This window comes from Eschrichtius robustus, chromosome 6 (assembly GCF_028021215.1).
Source record: "Eschrichtius robustus isolate mEscRob2 chromosome 6, mEscRob2.pri, whole genome shotgun sequence".
Lineage (NCBI taxonomy): Eukaryota > Metazoa > Chordata > Mammalia > Artiodactyla > Eschrichtiidae > Eschrichtius > Eschrichtius robustus.
Genome location: NC_090829.1, coordinates 95,408,345 through 95,426,153, shown reverse-complemented (window position 1 = coordinate 95,426,153; position 17,809 = coordinate 95,408,345). Strand labels below are relative to the sequence as shown.

The window sequence follows — 17,809 nt, the reverse complement described above, 5'->3', positions numbered from 1 at the left end:
AAAAAAGAATAATGCAGATATTATCAGAATTTCTAACACCATACAGTATGTTTTAAACTACAAAATATCCTTTAAAATGACTGAACACTCTTTACCTTGGATAGTATGCAGCAAAATAACTGAATATTAAAACATATCCATTTGATTAAAGCATCCATTTTATGCTTACTGAAGGTTTTCTCTTACAATTTCTTTTTCCTGACCTTATTTACCAGCTTCCAGTCTCAGAAAGTACTTATAAAGGCAGTTACATACAAAACAGTAACGGCAGGCTTATAACTGGGAATATATATTTGCCTGCTTCATAAGAAGAAAAGAGATTAGCAGTCCTAGAAATAGCAGATCTACTGAAAAATTTTGGTAGCCACGTTCATCAACTTTGAAAAAGTTGGTTTAATGAAGACTGATATGGTGACAACTTCTCCCAATTCTCACCCTACCCAGACACTGAACATGAAATTCCACTCCCAGGAAATTTCCCTAATGTACTGCATTCTGAATTCTAAAATATTTGTGAGACTTTATTTAGCACTCATTATAGCCCAGAGCCTGACACATAGTCAGCTTTTGATATGTATGTCTTGAATGTATGAATTAAATGTTTTGAAAATTAGTGCAGGATCATCTGATTGATCACTTAAATATTTATGTATTATAATATGAGCAACTCAATAAATTTTATATAGCTTAGTTTAGGTTTGGATGCTAAATAAAACTGATCAAGTGAATTAAATGGTTCATTATGGGCTTATTTGCACTGCAAAGGGAATTGTAAAATTGAATTCTCTTTTGGATATGTTATCCAGAGTTATTACTGACAAATTGCTTACCATAACTTAATTCACTGACAGTAATATATTATTTAATTTTCATATTAAAGTGTAAGATGAAAATATTGAAACTGTAATTCTAATTGTATTATCAGGCACCTATGCTAAATTGAGAATTAATCACGCATTTTAAAACAGACAAAAGTTAGTCCATGCAAACTTTAACAATTTGAATGACTTATGTAAGACTATTTATAAATTTCTGCGAACTTCTGATGTAATGCAGGGAGGCCCCCTTACTACTCTTCACACACTTTATCGTAGCTCTTTAACTTGGGAATGGTGAGGAAGAATGTTTACCACTGCCTATATGCTACTGATAAACATCAATTGGAATTTTGTCTTCCTCTGGATATCCTGATTATACTTTTGAAAATCTGTGATGACAATCTTCTCATTCTCGGACACATTTCTAAGGCAAAATTAAAAATTCAATCAAATATTTCACTTTTGTTTGACTCTTCGGAGTCCTAAAAATTGGGGAAAGAAAGATGCAAAAAAAAAAAAAAGAGAGAGCATCGGAATCACAGCTAACTGCTGAACAATCATTGACAGGAAGACACTGGAACTCACCAAAAAAGATCCAAAGACAAAGGATAAGCCATAATGAGATGGTAGGAGGGGTACAATCACAATAAAATCAAATCCCATAACCTCTGGGTGGGTGACTCACAAACTGGAGAACAATTATACCACAGACATCCATCCACTGGAGTGAAGGTTCTGAGCCCAACATCAGGCTTCCCAACCTGGGCGTCTGGCAATGGGAGGGGGAATTCCCAGAGAATCAGACTTTGAAGGTTAGTGGGATTTCACTACAGGACTTTGACAGGACTGGGGGAAACAGAGACTCCATTTTTGGAGGGCACACACAAGGTAGTATACACATCAGGACCCAGGAGGAAGGAGCAATGACCCCATAGGAGACGGAACCAGACATAACTGCTAGTGTTGGAGGGTCTCCTGCAGAGGCGGGGGGTAGCTGTGGCTCACAGAGGGGACAAGGACACTGGCAGCAGAAGTTCTGGGACGTACTCCTTGGAATGAGCCCTCCTGGAGTCCACCATTAGCCTCACCAAAGAGCCTGTAGCCTCCAGTGCTGGGTCGCCTCAGTCCAAACAACCAACAGGGAGAGAACTCAGCCCCACCCATCAGCAGACAAGCGGATTAAAGTTTTACTCAGCTCTACCCACCAGAGCAACACCCAGCTCTACCCACCACCAGTCTCTCCCATCAGGAAGCTTCCACAAGCCTCTCAGATAGCCTCATCGACCAGAGGGCAGACAGCAGAAGCAAGAAGAACTACAATCCTGCAGCCTGTGAAACAAAAACCACATTCACAGAAAGATAGGTAAAATGAAAAGGCAGACAACTAGGTACCAGATGAAGGAACAAGATAAAACCCCAGAAAAACGACTAAATGAAGTGGAATAGGCAAGCTTCCAGAAAAAGAATTCAGAATAATGATAGTGAAGATGATCCAGGACCTCAGAAAAAGAAGGGAGGCAAAGATCGAGAAGATGCAAGAAATGTTTAACAAAGACCTAGAAGAATTAAAGAACAAACACCTAGAAGAATTAAAGAACAAACAAACAGAGATGAACCATACAATAACTGCAATGAAAAATACACTAGAAGGAATCAATAGCAGAATAATTGAGGCAGAAGAACGGATAAGTGACCTGGAAGACAGAATGGTGGAATTCACAGCTGTGGAACACAATAAAGAAAAAAGAATGAAAAGAAATGAAAACAGCCTAAGAGACCACTGGGACAACATTAAGTGCACCAACATTTGCATTATAGGGGTCCTAGAAGGAGAAGAGAGAGAGAAAGGACCTGAGAAAATATCTGAAGAGATTATAGTTGAAAACTTCCCTAACATGGGAAAGGAAACAGCCATAAAAGTCCAGGAAGCACAGAGAGCCTTATACAGGATAAACCCAAGGAGAAACACACTGAGACACATAGTAATTAAATTGACAAAAATTAAAGACAAAGAAAAATTATTAAAAGCAACAAGGGAAAAAGGACAAATAACATACAAGGGAACTCTCAGAAGGTTAACAGCTGATTTCTCAGCAGAAACTCTACAAGCCAGAAGGAAGTGGCATAATATATTTAAAGTGATGAAAGGAAGGGAAGAAGTTACAACCAAGATTACTCTACCTTGCAAGGATCTCATTCAGATTCAATGGAGAAATCAAAAGCTTTAAATACAAGCAAAAGCTAAGAGAATTCAACACCACCAAACCAGCTCTACAACAAATGCTAAAGGAACTTCTCTAAGTGGGAAACACAAGAGAAGAAAAGGACCTACATAAACAAACCCAAAACAATTTAAAAAATGGTAATAGGAATATACATATCAATAATTACCTTACATGTGAACAGATTAAATGCTCCAACCAAAAGACATATGCTGACTAAATGGATACAAAAACAAAACCCATATATATGCTGTCTACAAGAGACTCATTTCAGACCTAGGGACACATACAGACTGAAAGTGAGGGGATGGAAAAAGATATTCCATGCAAATGCAAATCAAAAGAAAGTTGGAGTAGCAATACTCATATCAGATAAAATAGACTTTAAAATAAAGAATGTTACAAGAGACAAGGATGGACACTACATAATGATCAGGGGAACAATCCACGAAGAAGATACAACAATTATAAATATTTATGCACCCAACATAGGAGCACCTCAATACATAAGGCAAAAGCTAACAGCTATAAAAGAGGAAGTTGACAGTAACACAATAATAGTGGGGGACTTTAACACCTCACTTATACCAATGGACAGATCATCCAAACAGAAAATTAATAAGGAAACACAAGCTTTAAATGACACAATAGACCAGATAGATTTAATTGATATTTATAGGACATTCCATCCCCAAACAGCAGATTACACTTTCGTCTCAAGTGTGCATGGAACATTCTCCAGGATAGATCACATCTTGGGTCACAAATCAAGCCTCAGTAAATTTAAGAAAATTGAAATCATATCAAGCATCTTTTCTGACCACAACGCTATGAGATTAGAAATGAATTACAGGCAAAAAAAACCCGTAAAAAACACAACCACATGAAGGCTAAACAATATGTTACTAAATAACCAAGAGATCACTGAAGAAATCAAAGGGGAAATCAAAAAATACCTAGAGAGAAATGACAATGAAACCATGATGATCCAAAATCTATGGGATGCAGCAAAAGCAGTTCTAAGTGGGAAGTTTATAGCAATACAATCCTACCTCAAGAAACAAGAAAAATCTCAAATAAACAACCTAGCCTTACACCTAAACGAACTAAAGAAAGAAGAACAAACAAAACCCAAAGTTAGTAGAAGGAAAGAAATCATAAAGATCAGATCAGAAATAAATGAAATAGAAACAAAGAAAACAATAGCAAAGATCAATAAAACTAAAGGTTGGTTCTTTGAGAAGATAAACAAAATTGATAAACTTTTAGCCAGACTCATCAAGAAAAAGAGGGAGAGGACTCAAATCAATAAAATTAGAAATGAAAAAGGAGAAGTTACAATGGACACCGCAGAAATACAAAGCATCATAACAGACTACTACAAGCAACTCTATGCCAATAAAATGGACAACCTGGAAGAAATGGACAAATTCTTAGAAAGGTATAACCTTCCAAGACTGAACTGGAAGACATAGAAAATATGAACAGACCAATCACAAGCACTGAAATTGAAACTGCAATTAAAAATCTTCCAACAAACAAAAGTCCAGGACCAGATGGCTTCACAGGTGAATTCTATCAAACATTTAGAGAAGAGCTAACACCCATCCTTCTCAAACTCTTCCAAAAAACTGCAGAGGAAGGAACACTCCCAAACTCATTCTACGAGGCCACCATCATCCTGATACCAAAACCAGACAATGATACTACAAAAAAAGAAAATTACAGACCAATATCACTGATGAATATAGATGCAAAAATCCTCAACCAAATACTAGCAAACAGAATCCAACAACACAGTAAAAGGACCATACACCATGATTCAGTGGGATTTATCCTAGGGATGCAGGATTCTTCAATATACACAAATCAGTCAATGTGATGCACCATATTAACAAATTAAAGAATAAAAAACATATGATTATCTGAATAGATGCAGAAAAAGCTTTTGACAAATTTCAACAAAATTTATGGTAAAAACTGTCCAGAAATTGGGAATAGAGGGAACCTACCTCAACCTAATAAAGCCCATATATGACAAACCCACAGCAAACATCATTCTCAATGGTGAAAACCTGAAAGCATTTCCTCTAAGATCAGGAAGAAGACAAGGAGGTCCACTCTTGCCCCTATTATTCAACGTAGTTTGGGAAGTCCTAGCCACAGCAATCAGAGAAGAAAAAGAAATAAAAGGAATACAAATTGTAAAAGAAGTAAAACTGTCACTGTTTGCAGATGACATGATACTATACACAGAGAATTCTAAAGATGCCACCAAAAAACTACTAGAGCTAATCAACGAATTTTGTATAGTTGCAGGATACAAAATTAATGCACAGAAATCTCTTGCATTCCTATACACTAACAATGAAAAATCAGAAAGAGAAATTAAGGAAACAATCCCATTCACCACTGCAACAAGAAGACTAAAATACCTAGGAATACACCTACCTAAGGAGACAAAAGACCTGAATGCAGAAAACTATAAGACACAGAAAGAAATCAAAGATGACACAAACAGACGGGGATATATACCATGTTCCTGGACTGGAAGAATCAATATTGTGAAAATGACTCTACTACCCAAAGCAATCTACAGATTCAATGCAATCTCTATTAAATTACCAATGGCATTTTTTACAGAACTAGAACAAAAAATCTTAAAATTTGTATGTACACAAAAAAGACCCCGAATAGCCAAAGCAATCTTGAGGGAAAAAAAACAGCGCTGGAGGAATCAGACTCCCTGACTTCAGACTATACTACAAAGCTGCAGTAATCAAGGCAATATGGTACTGGCACAAAAACAGAAATATAGATCAATGGAACAGGATAGAAAGCCCAGAGATAAACCCATGCCCCCATGGTCAACTAATCTATGACAAAGGAGGCAAGGATATACAATGGAGAAAAGACAGTCTTCAATAAGTGGTGTAGGGAAAATTAGACAGCTACATGTAAAAGAATGAAATTAGAACACTCCCTAACACCATACACAAAAATAAACTCAAAATGGATTAAAGACCTAAATGTAAGACCAGATACTATAAGACTCTTAGAGGAAAACATAAGAAGAACACTCTTTGACATAAGTCACAGCAAGATCTTTTTTGACCCACCTCCTAGAGTAATGGAGATAAAAGCAAAACTAAACAAATGGGGCCTAATGAAACTTAAAAGCTTTTGCACAGCAAAGGAAACCATAAACAAGACAAAAAGACAACTCTCAGAATGGGAGAAAATATTTGCAAATGAAGCAACTGACAAAGGATTAATCTCCAAAATATATAAACAGCTCATGTGGCTCAATATTAAAAAAACAAACAACCCAGTCAAAAAATGGGCAGAACTGTGAGAAAATAAATTTTTTACTTAAGCCAAAAAAAAAAAAAAAAAATGGGCATTAGACCTAAATAGGCATTTCTCCAAAGAAGACATATAGATGGCCAAGAAGCACATGAAAAGCTGCTCAACATCATTAATTATTAGAGAAATGCAAATCAAAACTACAATGAGGTATCGCCTCACACCAGTCAGAATGGCCATCATCAAAAAATCTACAAACAATAAATGCTGGAGAGGGTGTGGAGAAAAGGGAACCCTCTTGCACTGTTGGTTGGAATGTAAATTGATGCAGCCACTATGGAGAACAGTATGGAGGTTCCTTACAAACCTAAAAATAGAACTGCCATATGACCCAGCAATCCCACTACTGGGCATACATCCAGAGATTACCATAATTCAAGAAGATAAATGCTTCCCTGGGCCCAGCACAGGGACCAACTTTCCAGAGCCCTGAAGACAAGGGGTAACACCCCAAAATATGGACTCATTTTCCACTCTACCTTCATTGGCCGAGCAGCTGCCAAGAACAAAGGCCGCATCTCCCGATACCTGGCAAACAAATGCAGTATTACCTCACGAATTGATTGCTTCTCTGAGGTACCTACCAATGTATTTGGGGAAAAGCTTAGAGAACAAGTTGAGGAGCGGCTGTCCTTCTATGAGACTGGAGAGATTCCACGAAAGAATCTGGATGTCATGAAGGAGGCAATGGTTCAGGCAGAGGAAGTGGCTGCTGAGATTACTAGGCATCTGGAGAAACAGGAGAAGAAATGCTTGAAGAAGGAAAAGAAAAGGCTGGCTGCGATTGCCCTGCCGTCTTCAGAAAACAGCAGTAGTACCCCGGAGGAATGTGAGGAGACAAGTGAAAGACCCAAAAAGAAGAAAAAGCAAAAGCCCCAGGAGGCTCCTCAGGAGAATGGAATGGAAGACCCATCTGTCTCCTCCAAATCCAAAAAAAAGAAATCTTTTTCCAAGGAGGAGCTGGTTAGTAGTGATCTTGAAGAGACAGCTGGCAGTGGAAGTCTTACCAAGAGGAAGAAATCTTTCCCCAAAGAGGAACCAGATAGTGACCCTGAAGAGTCAGGAAACAAGAGGGTCCCCAAGAAAAAGAGGAAATTCTCTTCCAAGGAGGAGCCTCTCAGCAGTGGACCTGAAGAGGCTGCTGCCAGCAAGAGCAGCAGCTCCAAGAAAAAGAAAAAGCTCCGAAAGCTATCCCAGGAAAATTAGAATGGACATTTCCCTAGTAGGGCATAACTTACAGAGATATTTCCCAACCCATCCCCTATAGCCCAATAAAAATAAAAAAAATAAAAAATAAAAAAAAGATAAATGCACCCAATGTTCACTGCAGCACTATTTACAACAGCCAGGTAATGGAAGCAACCTAAATGCCCATCGATAGGCGAATGGATAAAGATGTGATACATATATACAATGGAATATTACTCATCCATAAAAGGGAACAAAATTGGGTCATTTGTAGAGATGTAGATGGACCTAGAGACTGTCATACAGAGTGAAGTAAGTCAAAAAGAGAAAAACAAACATTGTATATTAACGCATATATGTGGAATGTAGAAACATGGTACAGATGAACCAGTTTGCAAGACAGAACGAGACACAGATGTAGAGAATAAACGTATGGACACCAAGAGGGGAAAGTGGTGGGTGGGAGGTGGTGGTGGTAGGATGAATTGGGAGATTTGGATTGACATATATACACTAATATGTATAAAATAGATAACTAATAAGAACCTGCTGTATTAAAAAAATAAAATTCAAAAAAAAAAGCAAATAAAGAATGAGTACCAAAAAAAAAAAAATGGTGGCCATGGATTCACTATATAATTTGATGATTATGACAAGGTGTTTTCCTTAGTTTTTCCTGAAAGGTAAAACTTAAAGCTTGATAAATTTGTTCATTTACTCAACAAACACATGGAGTGCCTAATCTTCTCTTGGTAATAAGCTGGTATGTATTTTATACAAAGATGAATGTGACCTAGTCCCTACCTATATTGAATTTATAAAGAGAATAAATGATCAGTATTGATTCAATTCCAAAATAACTGTTGAGTACTTATTCAGAACAAACTACTCTTCTATGTTCTATGGTGTTATTTAAGGTAGTAAAAGCTACAAAATAAATGCTCTCAGAGAGTTAGTGGTCTCCTTGGTAGATAAGCTGTACACAATGCCATAAGGGGGGATTCCAGACAGTGGGTAATTAAGTAACAAATTCAGTGGTAGACACTGTATGTATGAGCTCTAGGACCTGAGCAGTAAACACACACTTTTAGTTGGATGAATTAGTGAATGCTACTAGGTTTTCCACACCTCAGTGTTGGCTTAAATCCCCAAACTCATTACTAGAGATTCTTACAAGTATTCATACTTGTAAGAAGTTAGCACTGGTAGAGACGAGTTTGTGTATAAATTGTACAGTGACCACTCAAAGACGCATTCTCATTAGGTAAAAGATGCCCTGAATGAGTTTTCCCTATACATCAATGGTCTTCAATTATACTGCTCACACAGTCTCAATTTCCATAATCAAATAAGACGTGATTAACTAACAAGGGTTTGTACACAGGTTGATAAAGTTCCTAAGTTTGCTCCTGCTAAAGAAGAAAAACAAAATGAGTAGGAGGGGCAGTGGGAGAAGAAGAGGGGTAAAGAGAAAGAGGAAAGAAGGAGACAGTGGTAAAGAAGAGAAGGAGACAGAGTAGGAGGAGGGAGGAGGAAAGGAGAAAGTTTAGGAGGAAGAGGAGAAGAAGGAACAGAAGAGAAGAAAATAACTTTAATTTGCATAGGTATTAACTACAATGCTAAGTTATCCTTTCTTTTGGAATCCTATGTTTGCTTTCCTGTTTGCCAAATTTATATCATTTTCCAGCTTCCCATTGGGTTACAGTACTACCCAAACTCCTTTTCATGATCTATGTCTTTAATGATTTAGATTCTACAATCTTTTTAATTTCTTCACTGATCACTATTCTTCTTGATCACTATGTTGTAGCCACTAAATTCATTCAGCTCTTTGCTTCTGTGGGTTTCCTATTCCTTAAAGTCCTCGAATATATTTTCTCTTCTGACATTCTTCCAACTGGTTCTTTGAATAGCTTGATACCATGTATGCTACATTCTATGAGAGGGTCTCAATGTCATTATTACTTAAAGTATCTCTTCATCTGCATATTGCAGTACTATGTATTGTTTATTATATTTTATAATTTTGTGTTTGTTTCTTTATCTTTACTTAAATTCTATTCCTACTACACAAAAAATGAGGCAGGGACAGTACATGTCTATTGATCATTGACTACCTAATGCTACAGATAAGTATTGCTCATAAAGTAGACGCTCAAGGAAACAGTTTTTAAATAATGTAAACAATGGGTAAATTAATGTGTAAATTAAAAAATAAATGCCTGCTGTTTTTTTTATACTCTTTATGGTTCCAATCCTCTTATAACCTTGATAGCTCTTTGAGATTTCCAAATTTCTAGTCATCTGGAATTATTTAATTATTCTTTGACCTTGACCACATTTTCATTCCAAAATTTGTTATGATTTTTTTTGGCCACAATCCTGAGTCTCACTTCACCATAAAATGTCAACCATGGTTGTGCTTTGAGAAACTTTTATATATTGGTTCATATTCTGAAAACATAGCAGGCTTTTATTACTTACCTAAATAATAACAAATACTTGCTTCTTTCTTTTTGGTAGAATTAGATTTTGTTCACTATTATGACTTAAGAGTAAAAATCTGATAGTCAAATATGGTAGGCCCATTCTTAGCAGTGACTGACTTACAGTCACTGTGAAGTGACTGTGAAATGGCTAAATTTTGACAAAAGAGATACATAAAAAGAAACAGTCTCTTATGGAACTTCATGTTCTGCCCCAGTGCAAAGTAGTTTCCTGTTGGTAACAAAATTTATCTTCAAAAGTGTTATTGTGTTACACTATTGCCAACTATGTACAAGTTGGACCATGGACAAATCAAAGACCTTCAATGTTTGGCCGACATTGTCCTTCTCTCATTTTTGTCTTAAGGGAACTGAAGGAGGCAGAAAAGATTGGACAGTCAACCCCACCTCTCTTACATTGTACATAGAAGAACACAGAGTGAGGCTCAACACCCCGAGTGTGCCCAGAGCAGAGTGGTTTGGAAGATAGAAGGACCTAAAACTCTACCAAGTATTAAGGAACTGGAAATCTCTAGCTGAGGAACAGAGAATGGAGACATCCCTTCAGTCGTCTTCCAATAATGAAAAACTGTCATGTTGAAAAGGCTTAGACTTTCTTTCTGCATTCTAAGAGGACAAAACTACAGTATAAGTTATAAGAAGGCAGATTTCTTCTGTCCATAAGAATGTATTTCCTAACAATTTAGCCATATAAAATTTGCATGGGCTGACTCATAAGGTAGGGAGTTCCTTACCTCTGAAGATCCCACATGTCACGAAGCAACTAAGCCCGTGTGCCACAACTACTGAGCCTGCACTCTAGAGCCCATGAGCCACAACTTCTGAGCCCACGTGGCACTACTGAAGCCCTCATGCTCTAGGGCCTGTACTCCGCAACAAGAGAAGCCACCACAATGAGAAATGCACACACCGCAATGAAGAGCAACCCCTGTTCTCTGCAACTAAAGTCTGCGTGCAGCAATGAAGACCCTATGCAGCCAAAAATAAATAAATAAAATAAATAATTTTTTTAAACTGTGTTGAAAAAAATTAAAGAAAAAAATAAACTCCCTCATCACTTATGTTTAAACATAGCACAGTGAATATTCTTGAATTCTTATTGATTCAGAGTTCTTGTTCAGAATATAAATTTTCTAATATCCTCAGGGATTTTTTTTGGTAATAGATCTGTTTATACTAATTATAAATGTCGTCTGATTGCAAAACATATTTGCCTGGTTGTGTATTTCTTCCAATTCCTAGATTTGATCTCTTTGGTTTAGTTTTATATATGGTTTTCAACCTGTTGGCTTAAAAAAAGCGTATATATATATATATATATATACACACAAGTTTACAATTAGCAATTGACTGATTTTTAAAAATTTCTCCTATGGTTTAAAGTAGCAATGCTTGTATATTTCATTTTCATGACTTCTAAGAGGTTTTTTTTTTTTTTTGCTTATTACTGAATTTATGGCATATTTTAAATGGTCAACTTTGAAAGAAATCTAATCCTGCAATAGAAAATTTGTATTTAGTATGCAATAAAATACGCAGACTAAGTCTATCAGGCATGAAGCGAGTATACAAGTTGATACAGATTTCTTAGATCTTTTTGGTTAGTGTTCTAAATACCTCTAGATGTCAAGCCTCCTATAAACATCTCCCATTCTTACACTAGTCCTTGTAAACCCCAGCTACTCAGACTTCCATTTTGATACTCATATAAATTAGATCCATTTGTGCAGCATTGTCTTAGTGGCCAGAGGAGATATTCTCTGCTCATAAGCAAATAATCAAATGTATGTAAATCAAGCATATGCATTTTAAAGTTACTAAATGAGTCAGAAAATGCCATTCGATCCCTCTTCAAAACAATTTTTTGTTATTAAATACTTGTGTTGTAATAAAATCTTTTGTCCATATTTTAGTATCTCATACTTCATTGATAATCATCAACCTTAGTTGTTTGCCATAAGAATTGATATGTTACATTACTTCTGAAGTTAGGCTAAACTATTTATTGCAAATAGGAGAAGATAAAGATATTTTTATTTTTAGCGGCCATTTTAAGCAGAGAAAGTAAGGGTCTCTTTGCTAATAAGCACATTTATTCTAAGACAAGTACAAAATTATGCATTTAGAAGAACAGTACAAATTCAGGCTTTATGGCTCAGGGGGGTCCCCTATGGTCCCAGATCTTAACCCCACTTGAAATTTAAACACTTACATCTAGAAAGGTAAATCCCTCTGGAGTTCTCTCACCATCTGATTAGTCTGTCTTAAACCGTATTCTTTTAGATAAAGCTCCAAAGTTCAGTACAGTTTGCTCACAGAGCCCTAACTGTGCAGAGACATAAAACATAAAAATGTTTTCTCTATAGCTCCACAACATGTTATAATCTTCTACTATAACTGCAGAATTTTTATTTCTCCTCTTATGTTGTCAATGTTGCTTCATGTAAGCTTCTATTAGTAGATGCATATACATTTTCAATTTTTAAGTCTTCCTAATGTATTTTCCCTTGCATCACTCTGATATGTCTCTCCTTATCTCTACTCTGGTAAAATTCTTTGGAAGTTGTATTTATCTGTATTTTAAGAGTAATTCCAGACTTGTTATGTGTTTTGTTTGCATGCTATATCTTCTTGTATTCCTTTTTTTAATTAATCTTTGTGTTGATATTTTAAGTTATGTCTTTTATCATATAGTAATTTCCATTCAATCTGTGCTGCAGTATGTATGTTGAATTCTACCTTGGACATTTTGAATGTTATGTTGTTTCTTAATTGCAGTATTTAGACAGTTACTATTTAATGTAATTAGTGATGTGGTTGAACTTAGGTCTACTAAATTTATTTATTTATCATTTGTTTTCTGATTCTTCTCTCTTATTTTTCAGTTTCATCTTTCCTCTCATCTCCTGGATTATTTGCATAATGTTAAATTATATATTGGTTTATGGGCTATAGTTGCTCTGGGGATTACAAGAAAAGTGTCAGTCTGCTTACTGTGCAGATTGTACTATTTCTATTAAAATATAAAAGGCTTGCAACCATATAGAATCTTTTCTCCTCCCTAGGCCCTTTATGTTATAGTTATGATGTCTCTTACATATCCACACATTGTAAACCTTACCTCACTTAAATAGAAAAGTCAATCTTTTATATTTACCCAACTGTTTAGTATTTTTCTTCTTATTCCCTATTTCCTATAAATCCATGTTACTCTGGTATTATTTCCTTGTAGGCCAAAGAACTTCCTTTAGAAGTACCTGTAGAGCAGGTTTGCTGTTCTGGAATTCTTTTACTGTTTCATCCTTTGGGAAGGTCTTTATTTTGCTTTCATTCTTGAAAGATATTTTCTCAAGATATAGAATTCTAGGTTGGAAGGTTTTTTTTTTTTTTCAAAACTTTAAAGATATCATGCCACTGTCTTTTGCTTTCCATGTTTTTGATGAGTGATTTGAAGTCATTTGAATTATCGTTGTCCTGTATATTATGTGTCATTTTCTCTAGCTGCTTTGAAGGCATTTTTCTTAAGTTGTGGTATTCAGCAATTTCATTTTGGTATGTCTGTGTGTGTGTGTTTTGTTTTTGTTTTTTAGTTTCTTCTGTTTGGAGTTCACTGAATTTCTTGAATATCTAAGTGTATATCTTTCAGGAAATTTGGGAAATTTTGGCCATTATTGCTTCAAAATTTTTTTTCTGCCCTAATATCTTTCCCTTCTCTTTCTGGGACTGCAACAGCATGAATGGTATTTCTTTTGATGTTGTCACATAGATCCCTGAGGCTCTATTCTTTTTTTTTTCCAACCTTTTCTCATTCTCTTCTTCAGACTGAATGCACATTATTGATCTATCCTCAAGTTCAGTAATTCTTTCCTCTTTCATCTGCACTGTTATTTGAGTCCAGCCAGTGACTTTTCTTTTTTTTAAATTCCATTTTGTTTTAGTTTCTATTTCTACACTGAGAAATTCTATCTTTCCATTAATTTAATGAAACATATTTGCAGTAGCTACTTTAAAATATTTGTCCGATAATTATACTATCTAGGTTTTCCCAGGTTCAGCATCTGATTGTCTTTTCCCTTAAGAACTGGTCAAATCTCTCTTAGCTCTTTTTATGTTGAGTAACTTTGGATTGGACCCTGGATATTTTCAATATTATGTTGGGCAGACTCTCTTTCCTTTAAGAATCCTCAGGAGAACACTGATTTTTTGTTTTGTTTTATTTTTCTGGGCAGCCAACTGAGTTAGGTTCAGAGAATGTTCTGGCAGTACAATTTTCAGTTCACTTTTCAAAGCTTATTCCTCTTTGAATTTGTCCCATGCATGTACTACTCAGAGATTAATCTAAGAACTGGGCCATGTCTAAATACATGGGAAGTTCTCAAAGACTGTGCTGTGTTGCTTTCTTTCTGTCCTGTGTGTGAGCAGTCACTCCTGTGAGTGAGCCCAAACCTGTGTTGATTCACACATAGAATTACGGTACTCACCTTCTCTAGCTCTTTCCTCTCCAGGATTCCCTCTGCAGTCTTCAACCTGTATAGGCCCCATTAACTGTTTCTTCAGAAATATGGGGTTCTTGAGTATTGTGGGTTGAATTGTGTCCCTCCCTCCAAATATGTTAAAGACCTAGACACAGGCACTTGTGAATAGAGTCTCTGAAAATGTAGTAAAGATTTAAGTTAGATGATGTCCTACTGGAATAAGATGGGCCCTTAATCTAATATGACTAGTGTCCTTAGAGGAGGAGAAGAGACACAAAGATAGACACATACAGAGATAAGAACACCATATTTCTGAAGACAGAGACACTAGGGAGAAGATGGCCATGTGATAATGCAGGTAGAAATTGGAGTGATATCTCTACAAGCCAAGGAACACCAAGGAGTGCTGTAAACACCAGAAGCTAGAAGAGGCGTGGAAGGATTCTTCCCTCCAGGTTTCAGAGGGACCTGCAGACACCTTGATATTGGACTTCATGCCTCCAGAAATGTGAGACAAATTTCTGTTGTCTTCAGCCACCCAGTCTTTGGTACTGTGTTATGGAATCCCTAAGAAACTAATACATTACATTTTTATCTCTTGCAATGCTGTCCTGGAAGGCAGCTCTGGGACAGTGCCTATACTCTGGGCAGATCTAAGACAGGAAAGGGGAAAAAATATAACCTGGTAACATCACTTTTGTATGGATCATATTTCCAAGTTTTGAAACCCCTTTACAATCTGCCTGCTTTTGTTTAAGAGCCCTGACAAATTCATTAGTATGCAACAGACTTACACCTACATATGGAAAAAGGACTCATCTTTAACTTTAAATTTCTGGAATTAAATCCATTATTCTATCCCACTTATTTTAGATTTTATTCCCAAATCATAGTTATTTGTCATATATTTTAATCCAAAAATTTAATAGGATTACCTTCTTTGTCCTTCTCCAATTCATTTAAAAATATACGGAAAGGGTAAAAACAAAGATCCATTAAATGTCATTAAAAATAAATCCTTCTCCTAGTTAGATGTCAATCTTAATTAGCCTTTTGGCATCAAAGCCATAAGCAAAATATGAATTGATTAACCGGTGCCTCTGCTAGCCCACATCAAGGATCTCATAAAATATTTTTATCAGGGACTCTTTCTAAATTCAATACAAAACATATCTGAAAGTTCATTTTGCTCTACCAATAATTGTATGGCACATACACACAAAAAGGAAATAATGCTAGTGTAGTATAATTTGCACATACTATAGCAATTGTGTATTTTTGATACAATGTATTCTCATATCCAGTGAAAAGTTACTCAAAATTCTGTCTCTATGTTTAAGTAAATTTGGGATATTCTGGGCAATAAAATGATAAAGAGATGAGTTTTATAAACTTCATGCATTCTCTGAGCCTATTTATGTTAATATGAAAAAATACTCATGTAAATACACACACACACACACACACGGCTGAATTTTATAAATTTTTTTGACCAAGGAATTCTTTTTATGAAAATATTTATTAATATTTGAGGCAAAATTAGTGTTTTTTGAAATATGTTTCAGAATTACTCTTATAGGTAATCCTGTTGATCACGTTAACTCTTAATGATACCTGTTTTCCTTTTTACCCACTTTTATATTTTTTTCCTTAGTGTTCATAAAAATTTAAGGATAATTATTTGAGTTTGCCAACAAGTTTCAAACATAATGCCAGGTATTACGTAGTTTCCAAACTACTTTTTTTTTAATTGTGGAGAATTTGCCAAAAACTAGTCATGTGGCACCACTGCAGTTCATAACTGCAAAGGTTCTGAACAATGACTGCTCTAGTTCAATTAGTCCCCTATGCCCTGCCCATTCCTATATGTCATTTGTATGAGTTGGAAGACTAACTCTTAGCAAACAATTCAGATGTTTCATGACCTCTTCAAATATATTGGGATTTATTTCACTCTTATTCAGGACGAAGTTATACTTTCTCCATAAAAGATGTTTTTATTATTACACCATTTCCCCCAACTAACCAATTTTCCTTTCTGTTTTTCTTAGAATCTCATTGCTGAGACTCTTCTCCTTTTATTGTCTTTACCCTTATTCCTCTTATAGATGTCAGTTTCTAGGGTGTATGTCATTTATTTGTATTAACCATCTTAATATATGATCTTTTAAAATCAGAGATAATCAGTTAACTCCATGTGCAGGCCTAATGATTGCATTAGTTCAAGCCCACTGAGCTAATTTACCTTTTCATTGTCTGAACTGTATTTTAGAGGTTACCGTAACTCTTAAACCTCTTCTCTTTTGAAATCGCTAATCAAAAATATACTTTTACTTATTGAATTTTTAAACATAAATATTGTGTCAGTTGCATTCCTAAAAACTAGAATATTATTTTAAATGTTTGGTGCATGGATTGCCTAAATAAAAATATTTTTAGTGATTATTAAAAGTTCCAGACTGATCCTAGGCCTACTGAATCAAGTTCTCTAAAGAAGAGAATCTACTGTTTGAATTTTTAGCAAGCATTTGGGTGCTAACAATTGAGAACCATTGGTCAAGGATTACACTTTATTTTTTCTCTGTTACTATGACCAGTAATATTAAATTACATGGCTTCTTCCTATTTATTTCTTTTGAAAAATAATGAAAATCTTTTATTCCAGTCTTGTGTGCTACCCAACAGTGTTGTAAAATTGATCTAAAACACCTTCATTTATTAAAATATATTCTCCTCTACCAATTTACCATGAATTTTGTGCTCATATAGTCTCTTTCATTGCTTGGATCCTCAAAGAATTTTTTTTTTTTTAATTCTTGTGACCCTCACACTATACCAAATATTTTATTCTTTATTTATGTATTATCTTCTATACTATTCTATTACATTAGGTTCAGTTTTTTTTAAGCTGAGAAGTATGTCTTTAGAATTTCATTTTTGAATGCCAGCAGCACATTGCAGAATATTTTGTACATAGAAGATGCTCAATATATTTGATAAATTGAATTTGCCTTATTTCCTGATAATTTCTTCTCATTTTTAGAAGGTGGTTGCTTCACTAGGGTTCAGTAGGGTTTTAATGTCTCATCTGCATTCATAACATCTTACTAACTCTTATGATCTTGTGTATGTGAGATTTTTTTTCCTTTGACTCTTAAGATGCATGCCAACCTTTGCCAGGAACTTCTCTATCATTTCTGTATCATGAACAATGCGATTCTACTGCATGATGC

The 17,809-nt window shown here is 35.4% G+C and overlaps 1 pseudogene; it reads left to right on the top strand.

The window, feature by feature from the left end:
* Positions 1 to 7,019: 7,019 nt before the first annotated feature.
* On the top strand, positions 7,020 to 7,685 carry LOC137765773 (nucleolar protein 56 pseudogene; annotated as a pseudogene).
* The last annotated feature ends 10,124 nt before the right edge of the window (positions 7,686 to 17,809 follow it).